This window comes from Balearica regulorum, chromosome 1 (genome assembly GCF_011004875.1).
Source record: "Balearica regulorum gibbericeps isolate bBalReg1 chromosome 1, bBalReg1.pri, whole genome shotgun sequence".
Lineage (NCBI taxonomy): Eukaryota > Metazoa > Chordata > Aves > Gruiformes > Gruidae > Balearica > Balearica regulorum.
Window position 1 is genome coordinate 185,043,882 of NC_046184.1, and position 19,635 is coordinate 185,063,516.

Below are 19,635 nucleotides of genomic sequence, written 5' to 3' on the forward strand. Positions count from 1 at the left end.
ACTTTTCGTATTTACTGACAATAGCAAAGATCCAGAATATTGCTGTGCAGGAATCAAACTGATGATTTTGTGTTGCTGCTGGAAGTACAAATATATTATCCTAGTTTTATGTTGTTCCCCATTTCTGTGAAGATGAAAATGAGTAGTTATGAACACTTAGTGTAAAACATTGCATTATGCGTTATTACAAGAGTGGTTTGTGGCTGCCTTCATACTAATTTTCTTAATTATAACATCAATTTTAAAAAATACATTTTGGCAACAGCTAGATCATCAGCTTCCTCTTGAAGCTTTTTACGCAAAAGACAGATACTTGGGAGTCTTACTTTACTAAAATAACTATGTACTTGACGTTGCAGGAACAGGTATTTAGAACCTATCAAGGAGAACATTATACTGTGTTGCTGAATACTGACTGATATATGTACTAGTAGATAAACTGATAGTTTAAAATGCCTTATTTTCAAAGCACGAAGAAGCAAGAGAACAGTTGCCTGTTGAACGCACAGCTGCTTTCTTCTTTTACTTAAGTTACTTTTAAATGTGACCATTAAATAGTAACTTTTAGCATTGTATAGTATTAAACAATTTAGGAGGTTTGATTTGGTGATGTTTCCATTATAATCCGTATTGAACTGTCTGCATTGTTATGAAGCAGAAGTGTGCTCTGAATATCAAATATCTTCTTTAAGTAAGTTGTTCATGTCATGAAACAGTTCTAGTAAAAAGCTGTAAAATACTAAACATAAAGTTAAGTCAAAGAAAAAAAAATCCAGTCTCAGTTTTGACTAAGTAAGTTTACTTCTTAAGTAGTATAAAAATGGGAAGCCCATTTGGAGTTAGTGAGTATGTTCTGGAAGTTACTGGCAGCACAGAAGTATCCCCACAGGAGAAGGGGGTTATTTTATGTTATTATATTTTGCTATATATTATCATACAGAGGATGTGACTGATTTATCAAAGATTAAGGTAGATTAAGTGCAAGGGTTGTCACTGGGATGCTTAGGTGGTTATGGAAGATGAGCTTGCTAGGCTGTAGAGTGAAAATGGAGATAAGGAAAAGAAGGGGAAAACCTGAAGCGAATGCATCAAAAAAGCGCATGGGTAAATGCATTGCATTGTTTGTGAAGTGGATTTTTGGTTAATTTGAACTTGTATGAAAGCTATGAAAACCAGCAAGCTCCAGTATACGATGGAGCTCCTCCTGGTCCTGTGTTTGATACATCTGCCTTGCAAAAGAAGTTACTCCAGTGTGGGTAACTAACACGGTTACGTGACTTGCTAACATGTTTGAAAATACCATCTGATTTTCCCCTCATCTCAGCTCCATCGAGCAGGACACCTTAATCAGAAAGCTTACCATTTTTCCCTGGTTTGGGCAGAGCTCTGCAAAACCACTAGGAATTGCACTTTCCTCTGATTTGAAGTGAGGCTTTGCAAGGTCTCTTTCTTTTGTGCCTCATTGCAGCGTTGCACACTCGAACTACCAGTATGGTGAAGCCATACTGATTGTATTAATCATGGTATCACCATTCAGAGGTGAAACCCTGTTAAGAAATTTATGCCTTCCATGGTGGTCTCCTTCTATGGCTTCTTTTTGGTGTTGCCATTTGCTCCTTTTAGTTATGTTGGTGTAGTTTTATGGCTCGCTCTGTAAATGAGATTTTTGACATGATCTGGGCTGAAAATAATTTTTAAAAAGAAAACAATGTTTTTTTTTACTTCAGTCATTTCATTGATCGAGGTTGCATTGGCATAGTTGACAGGGGGGTGGAGTACAGGTCACTGTAGGGGGGTGGTGGGGAATGGGAAGCAGAGAATGAGCATCTTTAGGCTGAGTTTGCATGCAGGAGCCAACCTGTTGTGAAACCAAGTTTCCTACCTTGTCAGGAGAGAGAGGAAGATGCCTCTGAAGGCCTCCAGAGGGAGATCCTGTCCACCTCAGTTGAGGTGCCTCAGCTTTAAAGGGGATTCAGAATAAAACTTATAGTATAATTGAGATTACCAGTAAATTCTGTAGCAGCTGCTGCAGCTCCATCGTTTAAAAAAAAAATATCTAAAATTAAATGGATTGATTTCCCATGAAAAAAATCTGTATAAGTTGCCACATCAAAATAATCAAGTTTCTTAGTTTAACCTTATGATGCTAAATTTCACTTCTTCTCAGTTCAGATATTCCTATTTATAACCTTAAAATTCCATGGCCCTAAATGTATGTGAAACAGGGAATATGTTTTATTTTTCGTCTGCGTAGTTCTATGTCGATATCCAAATTGCTATTTAAGGAAATAAACTGTAAAGTAAGGCAAAATGGCTAAAAATAGGACCCACTAACTAATACACGCTCATCCAAATAGAACATGTGGAAAACTTCCGTTGATCATGCTGGAGATTAATTTTACAAAAAAAAAAAATAGAATTATGTTAAACTGGGGATAAACACAGCCTTTTAACAGAGGAGGGGAGCTACGTTCATCTATTAATTTAAAACTAGAAAGGAAATGGGGAAAGGAAGAGGGAGGTTTGTGCAGCCCGTGTGGTGAACTTGACCTGGCTCAGAAATAATCAGGGGAAAAAATGGGAAGCAGAAACAAGTGAGAAAAAAGCTGGGATGTTCGCACAGGGATTCTTGGCTGTGTGTGTAATCTGTTGTTTTCATACCATCTCAGCCTGGCGGCGTTCTTAAACAGCGTATCTGCAGTCGAGTGACTGGAATTTGGAAATAAATTGGAGGTTTCATGATGCCTGTACAACTGCACCATCAGAGCAAATGCTTTAAGTATCTGCTTTTTGCACACTTTTTTTTCTTTAATCCCTTTTTTTTCTGTTCAAGCAAATGTTTTCCTCTAGATACAGCATTTTCTGCCCACTCATGCTAAAAAAGTATTTTCTTGGATTATTAAGTCTAATTAAAAAAGGTCAGATACAGAAGAAACAATCTGTTTTGAAGTGAGATTGGGGGGAAAAAAAAAAGTAGACACATTTTGTTGAAAAGGCGGAAGACTAGATGGAAGCAATAAGAGGGAAAGGCATGATCTGCCCTGCCAGTGTTGATTATTACAACTGAGCAAGTTGGGACAGTGCACCAGGAAGTGAAAAACAATTATTTGTAGAGCATGAATTGTGTGGGAAGGGGAATAAAGTCCAATCTTTCCACTTCGTTTATCCCAAGCGCTGAAATTTGTACAAAGGCCTGGTTTAACTGCCATACTGCTCTATCACTCGAGTAAGGACGAGGTTAAAATTTCCATCAAAATAATGTCGTTTTTTGGCAGTGGAGTAGATTCCAGTATCTTGAATTCTGTTGTTAATTTAATTCAGTTTAATAAGCATACCTCCTTATTTTGGGGCTCTTATTAGTATAATCAATCTTCACCACTAAATTCAGTTCTGCTTGCATATAAATGCAGTCAGTTTTGGAGATGCAAGAAAAAAAAGGAAGAATTTTTGCCTAATGTTTTAATATTTCTGATGCTTTCAGAAAACTGCTTTTGAAGAAGGTTTCATTTATCCATTTTTATAGGCTATTGACATACTGTTCGGGGGAACAATTTCAGTTTGTACATGACATAAAACATAGAAGAAATGTATTCTCTAATTGAGAAAACACTGCAGATGAGATGACTCTTACACATTGAGCAGGCTATGTTTGGGAACTGGGATATTTTTATTTCTCATGGGATTTTTTTTTTTTATTTAACACTTGTCCTAACAAGATTACCAAGGAGTGTTTGCTTATTTGTCCAGAAGTAGAACATCTGTATGCATGGCACCATATATACGGTAACTGTACCAAAAAATTCATATTGTTCTGAGGCATTTTACAGTGTATGAAATTCTGATGCACAGAACTGAGCCAGTTGACCATGCTGATCAATAAAAACAAGAAACACGGGTTGCTTGGGATAGAATTGAGAGTGTTTACAATTTGTGGAAAGGAAAAAAAAAGTGATAAATGGACGCAAGCAAAAAGCAGTAGCTTGTAGGAAATCGAGTCAGTCACTCTGGAGACAGGGAGCTCTTGCTAATTTGTTGTGATTACTCTGGTTTAATAATTATAAGTCTTTCCATGTTAATTCAGAAACCAGATGTTAAGTTGATGAGAATGAATCCATTGTTATGTTTTGCCAGTTCTGTTGTGAATTTTTTGTTCAACTTCAGTAAATAAAAGTCCCAGTGCAGTTAGTGGAAACCTTGGGGTAGGATACAGATGAAGCCCCCAGACTTTGCTCAGCTTCCCTTAGTGCGTTACATGGCTGGATGAAACTGCATCTGTGAAATAGCAATGATAATAACCCTTCTGGTTGGTGGTGATAACCCTTCCATCATCTCCCCAAAGGGTGGGAGTGCTTCTGAAGTGCATCAGATGGGATGGTCTAGTGAATTGGAGATAATCTAGTACTGCACCCTTTCCCCAAATCCACTGATTATTGTCATTTAAAAAAAAAAAAGTTTATTTATGCTCTTCTGCTCATCTACTTCACCTACTGCCTGTTCGTGATGAAAAGTAGGGGCTCAGCACCTGACGTGGAGTAAAAAGCCTGTGTTTTCAAGAAACAGGTAATTTTAAAGGATGAGGTGGGGAGCGTGATGTAGGGGTAGAATCTGAGAGCTTAATTTTCTTTGGATGTAAGAAACACTTAAAACTGGTGTTCCTTGTTTTGTAAGCACTTCCAGTTTTGACAATTTTCTCATATAGTTTGATAGCTTTAAATAAATTTAACAGTTGAATAAAGTAATACAATATAGAGGTTAACTTAGAAATGTAGAGAGGCCAGCGCGTAAATCCTACAAGTCAAAAAAAGGAAGAGTTTTTCCTTTGCTTCAATTAAGTTTCAGATACTCACTCTCATAAATTTCTAACCTGTGGCCTATGAATTAATTAGTGCCTTTTGGAGCTTTGGAGACAGGAATACGGTGTAGTAACTTTCCTCATTTCCAGGCTTGTCAGTACAGAGCAGCAATGCGAAGAAGAGGACTGGAACTAAGAGTGGTTAATGAGCTCTGCTGTAGAAACAGGTGACATTGCAAATTATATTAATTTTATATTAATAAATTATATATTATTTATTATCTGGTTCTCTTCAGCCAAACTTAATCATATTCTTGGGATGCAAATTTTGAAAGAAATGTGGCTGAGATTTTGTGTGTGTCCGCATATACCTATAGACATATATGTATATTAACATATACAGAAATATATACACAAATATACCTAGTTTTTATATATTTGTCTATTTTTGAGATTTGGTTTATATTAAATACATACCTGTTTTTATACATATACACACTGTACCCAGACACATACACATACATGTGTGTGTATATATATCTGTGCACACTAGATATGTATACTAGACATGCATGGAAATTTTTAGGAGGTTTAGGGATTTTAGAGGTCTTGAACATGTTTCCCAACAGATGACAATGTGTTTTAGTTTCATTTCATGTTTTCCCCACTCTTCTTTTTCACCCCAAAATCCATTGAGGTGAATTAACATGTAGTGGCGTCCCTGTTTTATCTCAAAGAAGAGAAAATTGTTTGGACATTAATGTTGGTTTGAAAGGCCATGTCTTCATTGCAGTTTTCAAACAGATGTGTAATTGGTGGATAAGGTTGGCTGCTTTCTGTCAATATTCTGTCAGTCACTACAGCTGCAAGCTGGCAGGATCTTCTGGATCATGGTTTTTCTTTAATTATCCATTTCCAGCATCTTCTTTTATTTTTTTAACTTGGTTTTTTTGTTGTTTGTTTTTTGGTGTGGTTAGGATTGCATTATTAGCAGTGCAACTGTCCAGTAAGTTTCTTAATTTGCTTGTAGATGCATATATTTTGTACATAAATACCTGCTTAGATGCTAGTCACTAATAACCCATTTTCCATCTTTTTTTTGGGTTGTATAGCTAGTTACATATGCTGATATGAGAACCTAAGGCTAACACTTCCTTTGAGTCTCGTAGGGAAAAAGTAAACAGAATTGTGGCTTTAAATGGTCTTACTGTATTAACTGGGATGCTGTCAGTTCATTGTAAGGAAATAATATTAAAACCAGTAAGGAGAGTCTGCGAGCAAATGCCTTTTCTTAAACAAACTGCTGCTGAATACCTATACAAGATCCAGCAAAGGAGTCAGTGAAGTAGGGTAGTCAGACTGATAAAAGGACGTTTCCTTATGTATCTACTTGATTAGGTATCTCAAATAATTTCAAAACATATGATTTTACAAACTGTAATCCTTTAATGTATTTTTGTCAGGTTGTTAGTGCAATGTTCCACCATAATCCATCCAACTTAACTATCCTTCATAGTTCTGCATTGTGCCTGCTTTCCATCTGCAATGTCTTTACCTCCAGCCCACAATTGTTTCCAAAACCGGTTGTGTGCTAAGTTAAAAGATATGCAAACCTTGATCTGATCTCTGGCTCAGATTTAAACTTACATTTGTTGTGCAATATTCTGGATGGTGTGAGACTATAATTTGTGTGATATATTTTTGATCATCACATTTAATTTTATTTTGCTTATAATCTGCTGAATAATATCGCTCATAATCTACCTTGATCTTGCTAATTTATTTTACTCATAATCTACTTTAATAATCTTTAGAGAAAAAAACCCCACACCTTAAAAACTTGGTTTTATCTGTGACTGTTGTTTTTTACTTCTTGTAGCGCTGTATTAAGAACTGTAAGGCAGTATATACACTTTTAGCATTAATCAGAGATAATTCACCAAGTTTTTGCAATTTTGCATCTAAATTTCTGCTGAAAAGCTAATGGAGTTTTTTAATTCTCTGTTTAACTTGCTAGGGAGTTTTTATGCACTGAGACTGCAATTAAGGCATGTTTGTCTTAGGTAAAAAAGAGGTGTGTCTTTAATAACCATAAACTTTAGAATTATATATTTTCAAATTGTTTTGCAGTTTACTCACTTAAATTGAAATGTGTTGCTGAAATCTAGTTGGAAACTTTCAGTGATTAAAAAATACCTTTTAAATTTCCTCCCTTTAGTAGCTATCACATCTTAATTGAAGTGAAAGTAAGTTGCTTTCCCTCCTGCTCGGTCTCCAGCCTCAGAGATTTTTTCAGTGTAGGGTTGTACTGCCCTTAGTCTTTGCCATTGAAATGGGTTAATAAGCGATACAGTTATTTGTTACTTGGAGAAAGCTCGGGTTAACATTTTCAATAATAATTTTTTTTTTATATCTCCCATTTTCCCTACAAGTGCTGGAACCCACTATCTCAGTTTTTAATTCATAGGATTTGTAGATATTTAACATCTCTGTTAAAAGTGAAATTAAACAAGTGAATTAGAAAGTGAATTAGGCAGAAAAATGTTAGCCACAAATCTCTTCATATGTGGATTTTCAACTGGTCACCAGACTGCATAAGAACCAAGTCTATGAAGTTTGAAAACTGTCTTTGCTTATAAGCTTGATAAATGATCTCTTTCTCAGTTATATTCTGTATTACTTTTGTGTCTTCTGTGTTACGTTCATATACATACAGCAATAGATACTTTTACCAAACTACTGGTAGCACCGGGAGGAAAGTAATCCAATGTTACTTTTTTCCTAAGAAGAAGTACACGTTTACATTGCTAGTATAATCTACTCAAACAGGCTTATTTTTACAATTAATTTCTGCTCACTCACTGATGCTCAATGATTATTCTGCATATCATTGCTTTGATGTGTGTGGTTTTTTTAATGTCAAATTGATGTTTGGGTAGAGAAGCTGCTTGTAAATACATAGTGACATAAAAATGTAAATTCTCAAATGACAGAAAAAACTATTTTTAAAACTCTGCTTTAATGTTTCAGTGATTTACTTTGAGGAACAAACACTTCATTTTTAAACATCCTGCTAGATGCAACTTCTACCGAGTGAGCCGGACTGAGGCTCTTTACGTGCATGTCCTCGTGACTGCTAAGATACATATAAAGATTATTTCAGCTGCTTGAGTCCTAATCTTTATACGCTTTATTAAAGCAGCAGAATGTGAGAAATAAGTGGTTCGAGCCTGATCTTCCCTATGGAGCGTTTTCCTTATCCCTCTCCAAAGGGGAGAAGTAGCTAGGCAAGCTAGAAGCAAGAGAGGAATGAACATAGTCATATACATGTATAATGTACATGCAAAAACCCCAGGAGTATGAAAAATAATAATGAAAACCTACAATGGGTAGTAATAAATAAAGCCTAGGTCTTTACCTATTTATCAGCCCTTTGCAGTGACTCTAATCCCTGCATTGGGTGCTCTTTGGTAATTTGTATGCAGGCAGTGTTCTGCAAAAACAAGTTATCTGCTTGGATTTTTGCTGTCAGGATTGGCTTTCATCTGCCTTGATCAAAGTAAATCCTGAACTTTACCTGTAACCAAAACCTTGGATCCAAATGTTGCATTTAGAATTAGCTTTTGTGTTCATTAATTGGGTTAGGGTGTTGGTGGTTTGTGTTTCGGTAGGGTTTTTTTGGTGGTGGTTGTTTTTTATCCAAGATACATGCAGCGAATCCAGCTGACATTTGGTAAGAATGAATCTCTGGTGGTGGAAAATAGATATTGGAGTTGTAACCCAGAGAGAGAGTTGTCAAAGAAGAACAAGCAGAAATTAGAAGTGTACAGGTTATGCTATTCAGTAACAGGGGAAAAAAAAAAAAGCAGAAATGAGTCTAGACCAGGAAAAATGACAGTCAGAGGTAATACTCATCTTACCGAATATTGGGCCCGTCACTTATACTTTATAATCAGAGGAGAGAAACGGGCACCTTTAGGTAGATGCTTGGGCTGGTTTAGTTTTGGGTAAAAGTTCAGGATGAAGTGCATCAAATGGTAGAAAAACCTTTTCTCCACTGTCTGCCCAGGCAGGCTAGGGGGGCTGGCTGGGGTGGATCCCACAGTACTGCCTGCTACTTGCATTAGCTTTTGCAAAGATAACAAAAGGGTATCAAAAAAGATGCTTTGCTCACAGAGGATTTTTACTGTGTCACTTAAAGTCAAGTTTGTGCTATAATCACAGGTAGGATTCTGAATTACAAAGGAAGCAGCCTAATGACTCACAAAGTGATACTCATTAGAGGAAAAAGTCTTACAGCCTCCAACAATAGGGAGAAACCTAATGAAGCGATGACAGAGGGTGAAATAACATTCTCCAACTTCATCTTGTTAGTAGAGTTCATCCCATCCTTCCACGAGAGGATCCAGCTGTACTCTACAGTGTGTTTACCAAGCCCATGCTGAAAGCACAGTTAAACAGCAGCCGTTTTTTTTCTTGAGTGTATTAGACTGGAGAAGGACCCTGCGCCTTCTTTGTGTCCGAATAATCTATTGACTAAATTATTCCTGTGCTTGATTTGAAGGATGAGAGGTGGTTTCCTCTTGCATAGTGTTGGGTAGCTTTTCTTTCCCGTACCACTGCTGGGGCAGGTTTACAAGGGGGACAAGGGTTATACTAGTCCCCATTTTTGCCACCGTTAGCATGTGGACCGCTGGTCACTATAAGGGGAAGAGCTGTACGGTGATTCTCCATGTCCAGATCATGTCTGCATCCAGCTATGTCACTTCTGTGCTCTGCAACTCCTATTCCATCCCCAATTGGTTTTTAGGGACAGCTGAGAACTTGATTGCAGTTTACAAAGACATTAATGAACCAAGTCATAGCTGTATCAGAGACTGCCTTCTGCCTGTACTTAGCAAAATAAATTTCATCCTAGTAGATAATCAGACATTGGGGAGAAAGTGCTTGAATTTCAAGGAGTTTCTAGGCTAAGGCTGTGCATTTCGTCCTCGTCCCAAGAGAAGACTAGATGTGCAGAGGAACGCCGATGTAATTTCCCTGTTGAGTCATTAGCAACACGGTGCTGGCTGTTTTAGGACAGTCTATTAGTATATTGATGTTTCAGAGCAATGAATCTCCTACAATTCAGAGACAAATCAAACCTGTTGAATACATTTAAATAGTGAAAGTTTTAAAAAAGATGCCTCTGTGTGGATGTTTTGTGAATGCCAAGGGGATGATCTGACAGGATCACTGAAAACTAAGTCATTCATACAGCTTTGAAACAATTAATCATAATCCTGTATAGTCCACATTTTTAGACTTTTAAAATGCTCCTTGATGTCGTTCTGCTCAAGAAGGAGGGCTGTTTTTTCACTGGGCTTAACATTTTGAGCACCAGAACAAGGAGATATCAGTGTTGTAGGTTACACAGAGTTTGGGGACTTTAACTGTTTTTCTTTTTTTTTTTTTTTTTTTTTCTCTCTCCCCACAGCTGTTTGAAGCTGCATTGTAGGATATTTTCCATCGAAACCTCCACGGAAATTTCTTTGTGCAGTTTACTTTGTAGTTCAACGCTTAGGATCAAAACTGTGGTGGTTTTCTGTGGCAGAGGCTGTGCTTTTGGTAGCTACTGATTTGGAGGTTGTGTGTCTCATCTCTGCTGAATTTGAGCTCCTAGATGGTTCCCTTTTCTTTCCCTGCCTTATCTTTGGAAAAAAAAACCCAAAACAAACCCCCAACAAACTATGAAAGAAGTGATACAGCCTCAGGCAACGTTATTTTAATTGCACATAGATGGTAGACCAGGAAGAGTGTGGGATGAGAAAGGAAGAAATGAGTTCAATGTTGCACAGATGCTAATGTATCATTTCACTGAGGTGAATTTGGGATTTGCACATTATCTAGCCCTTGGCTACTGCTGCGGTCTGATGGACTGCACTTTTAATTATTTTTTAAGGGCACCAAGAGTCTGCGGTTGATATTCTTTCATTCTAGGCTAGGTTGCCTAACACTTTTCATTATAAAAGATTTTTGTACCTTTATTATTTTTTAAAGGATATTCTGTTAAGTCTACTATTTACTGCAGGTCTTTGGAATTCAGCAGAGATAACCGCAAAGCCAAAAAAAGTGCTTTTTCTTTGTTACTTGAAATCCTAGAGTGTTTTTTTAGCTCAGTTACAACAGATTGAAAACAGATACTCTTTTTCTCTTGTTGCTTTTGTTGTCTGCAGAATTTTGGCAGCTTGTCAAAACACTGCCTGAGCACAAATACTCTTATCAAAATCTGGTCCCACGCTGCTGCCACCAGTGGATGGGGAAGCATTACTGGGAACGAGGGATGCAGTGGTAACACCGAGGAGAAGAAGAAACTGCGAGAAGGGCAGATTTTTTTATTTAATAATACATGGTTAACAGATGGGCAGGCCTCAAGAAATTTGGTAAGGGGTGAGGACAAGCTGCTGGGGCTGTAGTTTGTAGGTCACATGTCTCACACAATTGATCACCTTGTGTGTAGAGAATGAAGCCAGAGATTACAAGGACAGGTAGGCTGTTTTTATGGATTAGATAAATGATATACGGAGGAGGCTGTATATAAGCCTTGCTTCCTCTTTAAAGGATTGGTTAAAGCAATTTTAGGATGGATGGCCACTAAAATTGCAAGTCATCCCCTTTTTGGATGCTATTTATGACAGAACTGGACACTTCTGAGGTTCATGGGAACATTAAAATGCTAAGTCCACCTGTGATCTATAGGAATGAGCAATCTGCAAATCTGTGACTGGAGACAAGTTCTGAAGTTCTGCCCTCGGCTCCAGCAGTGATTCACTGTTCTTGTTCATAAAAGGAGAAGGGTAGCATGTTCTTATTCCACAGGGCAGATAAGAAGATAACGTGCACTGATGCTTGAATTACATGATGGGGAAAAGTGTCTTATTAAAAGGAAATTAACAGTTCTGAAGCCAACATAAAGACTGGTTGGCATGGTATCCCCAAATGATCAGGATAAAAATAAATATGCAATTGTTTTGCACTTTGAACACTGTATATTTTGCTCACTGCCTCACCTGCCTGGAGTGAGGCTCCAGTGGGAAGAAATAGTGTATCATTTTGTAATTACAGGCCTGTAAAAATATATATTTGATTTACAGAGCTAAATTACGATTGCTTAGCCAAACTATTCTGATTTTAGTTTCTGAGTGCTTGACTTTGTCACTTTAAAAAGTGTTCAATGAACGTAATGTGATCATACTTTTGAAAAAAAGATGGAGCCAATATAAATACTCGTTTCTTTGTTCCTCTTTTTTTCCCTGTGATTGTAAAATGCTTCTCTCGCTCTGAATAGGAATACTTGTGTTGTTAATGCTGATTGTATAATTAGGGCTTTTAATTTCCTGTATGAAAATGGGAGTGGTTTTTATTTTGTTTGTTGTTGTTTTGTGTAAATAGCAAAGTGCTAGGGAGTATAATTAGATGTCTCTGATGGCCTGTCTTACTCCAGGCGGTAGCTCCTCTATTTGGTTTTATCTGAAGTCTGGCTAGAAGTGGATATTTTGCGGGTTGCTGGGGAGCGTATCAAACTTTCTCTCAGGCTTCTTTCAGCTAAAGCTGTTTACCAAGAAATTCTAGTAATAATTTTAGTAGGAAAAATTTCTATTTATAGCTCAGCTGTCTGTTTGTACTCCGTGGTTTTTTGTTGTTAGGTTCCTAGAGAGCTTTAGGAACGAAGGAAAGTAACATCTACCGAAGTATTCGTTATACAGGCTGCTTAATATACTATGTACAATATGGTGAATGTTTAAACAGACTTTTTATCTCCTGTTTATTTTAAGAAGATGACATTACCTGTTTTGAGGCAAGTACTCAGCAGAAAAAGCACTATCTGCTGCTGGTAGGGATGAGCAGCTTCCAGTTTTAAACTCGTGACCTCTGTACTCTGAGTTTTCTCAGTGTGTGCCCTGTATTGTAGGATTGATCCTCTTTCTCTCTATATTTAGTTTGTTCTTAGAAAATAAGTCTTTTGCTCAGCAAAAAATTAAAAAAAAAAATAATTCTATGGAAAAGATGTTAAATACTTGAAATCATGCTCTGATTTAATTACCTTTCTGCTCTTACAGTGCAATCTCTGTGTTTGGGACATTGCACTGTGAAGAATTGTTCTCCAAGCTGTACATGGATATCCCAATCTGTTTGGCTGATGAACCACCATTTATTGTTTGATGAGACTAAATGTGTTTATAACTCTCTCGGAGTTTTGTTACTTGTTACATAATAAGAATGATCCAATAGCCTGATGATGCAGAGGGGTGAGAATATTGTCTTTATGTCTCTTGATTTCCTTGGTGATTTTTTCTTTTCTTTGTTACATTTTATTGAGAAGATAAATAGATTTTAATCTGATTTAAAATAGAATTTGATTCTTTAGACATGTCCTTGTCTGTGGCACCTTAACTGAACATTGGAAGAGTTCCTCATTATAAGAGGAAGTGAGAGAGCAATTAATGTCTTTCTCTTTAACGGTTTTCATGTAATGATTTCCCATCTGTGCAGCCTCCAAATTCTTTTGGTTTTCTTGGCTGAGGTAGAACTTTCTTTCAGTGGAAATATGGGCACTGAAGGGCAGTTGGCAAACTACAGAGTGTGGATGTGGGAAAGGAAAAGGAAAATGAAAGATGGAAGTTTTAAATCTTGCAGTTTGGTGACCAAGAGAGGTGGTCCTTTGAACTGAACTTTTGATAACATCACTGAGCCACAGAAAAAAGAAAAGTGTATTAATGAAATATGTTTTGGGCTAGATATTTTTAGTAGTATTCTACATTTTCTTTCTTTCCTTAAACACTTGAACCCCTTGTATAGAAGGCTGCACTAGGAAAATTTAAGTAACTGTAACCTTTTGGGTGGACTTTACTGAAATTTCTCAGCTCTTTTAAAAGAAAATGAATTGAGTTTATGACCAAAAAGATCTGGAAGATCTGCTTCACAAGAACACTAAATTCTTGCAGTACTTAACTTGTTCCAGTATATAGGCTTCAGACTTCTGTTGATAATAGTTACATGTGTTAAATTTGATATACATCACATACATACATGAAACTTGTAGCCAATAACCTAATGCAAAACTTTTCAAAGATGTATCCTACTCTGGCAAAATTGCTGGATCAGACATTACATGCAAAGTAGCACTAGTTCTGAAAACCTCTCACTTGAATAACTACTAAAAGTATCATCATTTTAAAATCAACTGTATTGTGGTTTGGGTTATCAGCTGTAAATAGGAGAGGACACCAAAGAAAATAGTTTAAATCAGAGATGACGTACCACATTTTGTTGATGTAATACAATAAGTCTCTGTGTCTTAAGAATCAACTGGACATAGCAGGTGAATAGGATCATGACATCTCTTTAGTTCCTTCTCTTTTAGTGCTTGACATCCTTAAATTCCTTTGCAGTCTCTGCAGGCACAGCTTACACCTTGTGTTCTCAGGCAAATCTGTAGAATTATATACCCTATAGTGTATTTTCCTTATACTTACTATTGAGATTGCAATGTTTAATTGAAAAAATCTGTTCACATACCCACTGATACTTGCTATTGTAAGAGCACATCTTTCAATTATGACCTTCAAATTCATAAAAGTTTGTAAATAACTCATATTACTTTTTTAAATGTCATGTTTCCGTTTATATTTTCCCCAAGTAAAGTTTCCCAGCCACTTTTACAACCATGCAAGACTAACATCACATCTTGTGATGAGAATGTCACGAGTGATTGCCAAAAAGTTTTAGAAGATACTGCTTTTGGGGTACCCACACATTTGTTACCCTATTGTATTTTTCAGTATTTTCCTAGGAAAATACTTTGGCCATTATTTTTTTGCTATTCCATTAATCTCTTTTTAAAGCCAAGGATGATTATTTTCTCTTTGGTCTTCCTGAGGTGACCTTCCCTGACTTCTCAAAGGTTATTGCTGATGTTCTGGCATGAATTCTGCCAGACTGCAACCAAACATTGAGAACTGATACCTTTTGTCATTTTTGGGAAGGTGGGAGAAGGGGTTTGGAGTCTGTACGTGTGCAACCGCGGCTTGACAGCTTTAATTTTCCCTCCTCCCCCTCCTCCAGCAAGAGAAATCTTCATCTACCTGTGGCAAAATAAGTTCTGCAGGGTTTTTTTTTCTTCTTTGCAGTTTTTTCATCATGTATTAATTTTGTTTTAATGACTTGCTGCAAATAGAAAAAAAATGATACAGTGAAAAAGCCTTCCATTTAAAGCAGAGTCTTCGTTAGAGTAAGATTAAATGATGAAATGATTGTTGTTTAACAATTTCGGGAATAACTGTCATGTTGCAAAAGCTAACCTCTTTAGTGTCCTTTGGTTATCTTAAGGTTATAAGCTCATTTGCTGATGTCTCTGTAGACTGGAGATCAGTGTCAGCGGAGATAGCAAGTACGGGCCATAATTACTGGTTCGTGGCAAGATGTTGAGTGTGAAAATAACTGGGTGTCATTGAAGAGGTTAGATTAACTGTTAGAGCTGACAATATATAATTGCTTATGAACTGCTTTCTTTAACAATGAAAATTGCGTTAGTTGAGGCTGTTTCTTCTTAGCATAGTGTCTGTGTCTGGCTGTAGAACTGGTTTTAATTAGAGGTTGAAACAGCTGAGAACTAAGTGCTCACTTATTTTTAGCCAAGATAAATATCAGCTAAAACAGATTTTCCTTGGAATTATATGAATAAAGGGTAATGATAGACAAATATTTGAAAATGTAGATACAGGTAGTTTAATGGAGTTTGAAACAAATGACTTCAAGCCCATAGTATATATATAGAATGTCTCTCTTAATTGATTTCACCTTGATAGTGCTGAACACTGAAATTACCACTCTTTAACCTGAGTTTCTTGATTGTGCCTGTGTGTAGACTCTCAATAGACCTTCTCAGTTCTCTCGTCTTGAGTAGCAAGCAGGGTTGTTGGTAGTAAAGTGTAAGCCTCACACACATTGTCACAGCTGTCTTACTAGGTGCACGTGTGGGAAGGAAGGTTTTGTGTATCAGGACTGCTGGTGGATGCTAACAAAGTTCTGAGATTTTAAAGTTGTGACAAATGACGTATACAAAGACGCCCCAGTTAATTTCGCATACAGTTCCGGACTAGACTTCATGATTAACTAATGCTTGTTTCCTCTTTGGTTGTTAATTTTTCCTTTTGTGGGGCAGTACTCAATTTGCTACACTTCACAGGGGCTTGAGCTCTTCAGAGAGGTCGGTCACTCTTACGGCTCACTTTGGGCATCCACAATCTGTTGAGATTTTTTTACACAACTTGTGGTAGTGCCTTTGTATCAAAACTACATGTGCAATGGGAGAGAATCCCCGAAAGGAAAAGCCCTTCCCATAGTGAGAGTGGTGACTAGAAGGTGGCTCACAACACAGAGGTGGTCCCCATCAAACTGGGTGCTACATGAATTGTTCTGGAGGGTTATGCCTATTTCTTGGACCCCATATGAATGAGCCTGGTCTATAACATGAAAACTTCAACACACTGTCCCGTCCTATTTTGTGTTCAGCACTAATGTGGTGGGTCCCCAGTTCTTGAAACATTTCATGTGACAGTCTGGAGTACATAAGAAAGGCGGTGATGTGCCGTCGTCCACTTAGTGGATAGTCCAAAGCCTTGGGTTTTGATAAAAACGTAGTATGGGAAGAAGTTTAGTCACTCCGTCTCCAGTTGATTGATTTTTATATGACTCTTTACAGGTTGTCAACTAGCTGTAAACATTCTTATATGTTACTTGTATTCATGTTTCATCCTGTAGAGTTACTGTATTTTGTTGAAAAGTAGCTCAACTTTCTACTGTATTTTGAAGAAAATTTAAGGCTTTTAAGAGAAAACATCGACTTAGGGCTCACCTTTTTTTTCTCTCAGTCTTTGAAACTACCAGTGAATCCAGCAACATCTTACAAAAATTTTGCTCAGGGACCTTTAGAATGGGTTCTCAGGTCTGAAAGACTCCTTGGCCTGATTTTACCTTTTCCTTTCTCACTCTGATCTCTCTCTTCATCCCATATATGTCGGTAACAGAACTGCACCTCCTGTGGCTATGTGTCATGGAGAAGTTGGGCAGGTCTCGAACCAGTTTTAGGAGAATCATAAAGTCATACCCTGGTTTGGGTTGGAAGAGACCTTAAAGATCACCTAGTTCCAACCCCCCTGCCACGGGCAGGGACACCCTCCACTAGACCAGGTTGCCCAAAGCCCCATCCAACCTGGTCTTAAACACTTCCAGGGAGGGGGCATCCACAACCTCTCTGGGCCGCCTGTGCCAGTGTCTCACCACTCTCCTCATAAAGAATTTCTTCCTTATGTCCAATCTAGATCTACCCTCTTTTAGTTTAAAACTGTTAGCCCTTGTCCCTTGTACCATAATTTTTTCAGTACAACTTCATTAAAACCAATTCTGACCCCCAATTCACTTTGCTTTTGTGCTTAAAAAAAATAAAAAATAAAAAAAAATATATATAAAAAAATCACAGAAGTCTAAAGTCGCAATGTCTGGACTTGCAGACAAGTTGTACAGATTAATGCAAAATGGCATTTCAAAACAATTTAGTTGAACTTGAACCAATCCTGTGTGACAGTGCTCAATTAAGTTTACATTTGATTCATTTCAGTATATTTTTTCTTAGTAGGAAATAATGGTGTGAACAGAATGGATATGTTTTAAACTAGTACTCATACTTGGCTAGACCCAAATTAGGGTTTACCCTGCACTTTAACTGAAACTCCACCTTATAAAAATTTCAATATATGCTCAGGACATCAATGTAGAATATGTTGGCTGGTAGAGGAAGAACCTAGAGTGAATGTAAAAAAACATCAGGGCTGAAAAATTGCCAGACATTAATCTCCTCAGCGCTGATTCTAACGAGGCTGATGCGAGTCCTAATTGAACTTGTGCAATGAGAACCAGAGCAGCAGGGGGCTGGCAGAAAGCATGCAGTTCATCAGTGGATGCTGTTTTGGAGTTTTTCTACTAGTAGTGAGTGTGTAGTCCTGAAAATATGAGATAACTTTCACAGATATGAGACACTTTCCCAGAAATCTGAATTTGGCTTAGAAATACAGAAACAGGCTATCTATTAGTGCTCTGAGGCAAGCAAGGAGTATAAAACTTCACCTTGACATGTCTAGGTTATTTCCCATGTGCTTCTGATGAATAGCTGACCAGGTTGATGTTGGTAGGTGGTAATTCAGAGCTACTGAATTGCGGAAGTCTGCACTGTTATCAAAGGATACTTTTCTTTCCTGGTCACAAGCTGGAGTACCATACGGAAAGTTTTACTGGTAGGATATTAAGGGTGTTTTTTTTATATTTTACTGTAGGATATTAAGGCTATATTAATATTCTTAATATTAAGAATATTAATTCTATTGGGATCATTGGCATGTCTTTTCCTGGAAAGGAATCTCAGGGTGAAGTTTGTGAATGGTTTAGATTTCTTTTGTAGTGTCAAAATTTTGCTCCTGTAGCCTTTTTTGGAGGACACATGGGTGGGAGAAAGGTGCTGCAGCTATTTTGTGAGTAGTTAGGGAATTAGAATGGAATGTGCATTTGCAAAACTGAAAGGCAAACTGAGATATCTGATGACCACACTCTAAGCTGAGGGAAAATATCTGCCTTTCCCTGGGTGCCTTCTGTTTTTTGTTCTGTTTTGGTAAGACTTTTCTGAGAGCAAGGAATCCAAGCCTGTGGATATTGGGAGAGATGGGTAGCATAATGAGCTGTTTAATGAATGTTTTGAGCAGCCGGAGGGAGTCTTTCTGAGGATCACGTGCCAGGAAACATCTTGCTTTGCTTGTGTATGAAGCCTTATTGGCAACACTGCCCATGCTGGTGTGTGCATTGTGCAATGTTGGAACACTTCTCTTCTTACACAGTTCTTCACAAACTGCTGCAGTGTGGGGTCCCTTCCACGGGGTGCAGACCTTCAGGAGCAGACTGCTCTGGCGTGGGTCCCCCACGGGGTCACAAGTCCTGCCAGCAAACCTGCTCCAGCGTGGGCTCCTCTCTCTACAGGGCCACAGGTCCTGCCGAGAGCCTGGTCCAGCACGGGCTTCCCATGGGGTCACAGCCTCCTTCAGGTGCCTCTGCCTGCTCTCGCATGGGGTCCTCCATGGCCTGCAGGTGGATATCTGCTCCACCATCAACCTCCATGGGCTGCAGGGGGACAGCCTGCCTCATCATGGTCTTCTCCATGGGGGGGAAGGGGGAATCTCTGCTCCGGTGCCTGGAGCACCTCCTGCCCCTTCTCCTTCAGTGACCTGGGTGTCTGCAGAGTTGTTCCTCTCATGTATTCTTACTCCTCTCTCTGGCTGCAATTGTTCTTGGTGTTTTGTGGGTTTTTTTTCCCCTCTCCTTAACACTGTTATCCCAGAGGCACTGCCACCATCACTGATGCGCTCGGCCTTGGCCAGCAGTGGGTCCATCTTGGAGCTGGCTGGCATTGGCTCTGTTGGACATAGGGGAAGCTTCTAGCAGCTTCTTACAGAAGCCACCCCTGTAGCTGTGCCGCCCCCTCTGTTACTAAAACCTGGCCACACAAACCCAGTACACCCAGTCAATATACTAATATAGCATCTGTTAACATCCATGATGGCAGAGCCTTCTGTTAAAGGGAAAAACATTAAAACAATGCAGGAATGGATTAAGGGGGGAAAAGGAATGTTATTGTCCAGAGCTGTAACAGAGGACAGGAGAGCATTAAGGGACACTTCTAGTACCTCAGAAGTACTGAAAGACTGAAGACTGCAAGAGTACATGTAAAGTGTGTGACAGTCATTAACCACGTGATCTTA

The 19,635-nt window shown here is 38.2% G+C and overlaps 1 protein-coding gene across 5 annotated transcripts in view; it reads left to right on the top strand.

The window, feature by feature from the left end:
* Window positions 1–19,635, top strand: part of DGKH (diacylglycerol kinase eta) — a 168,053-nt gene that overhangs the window by 30,673 nt on the left and 117,745 nt on the right. The window lies entirely within an intron of this gene.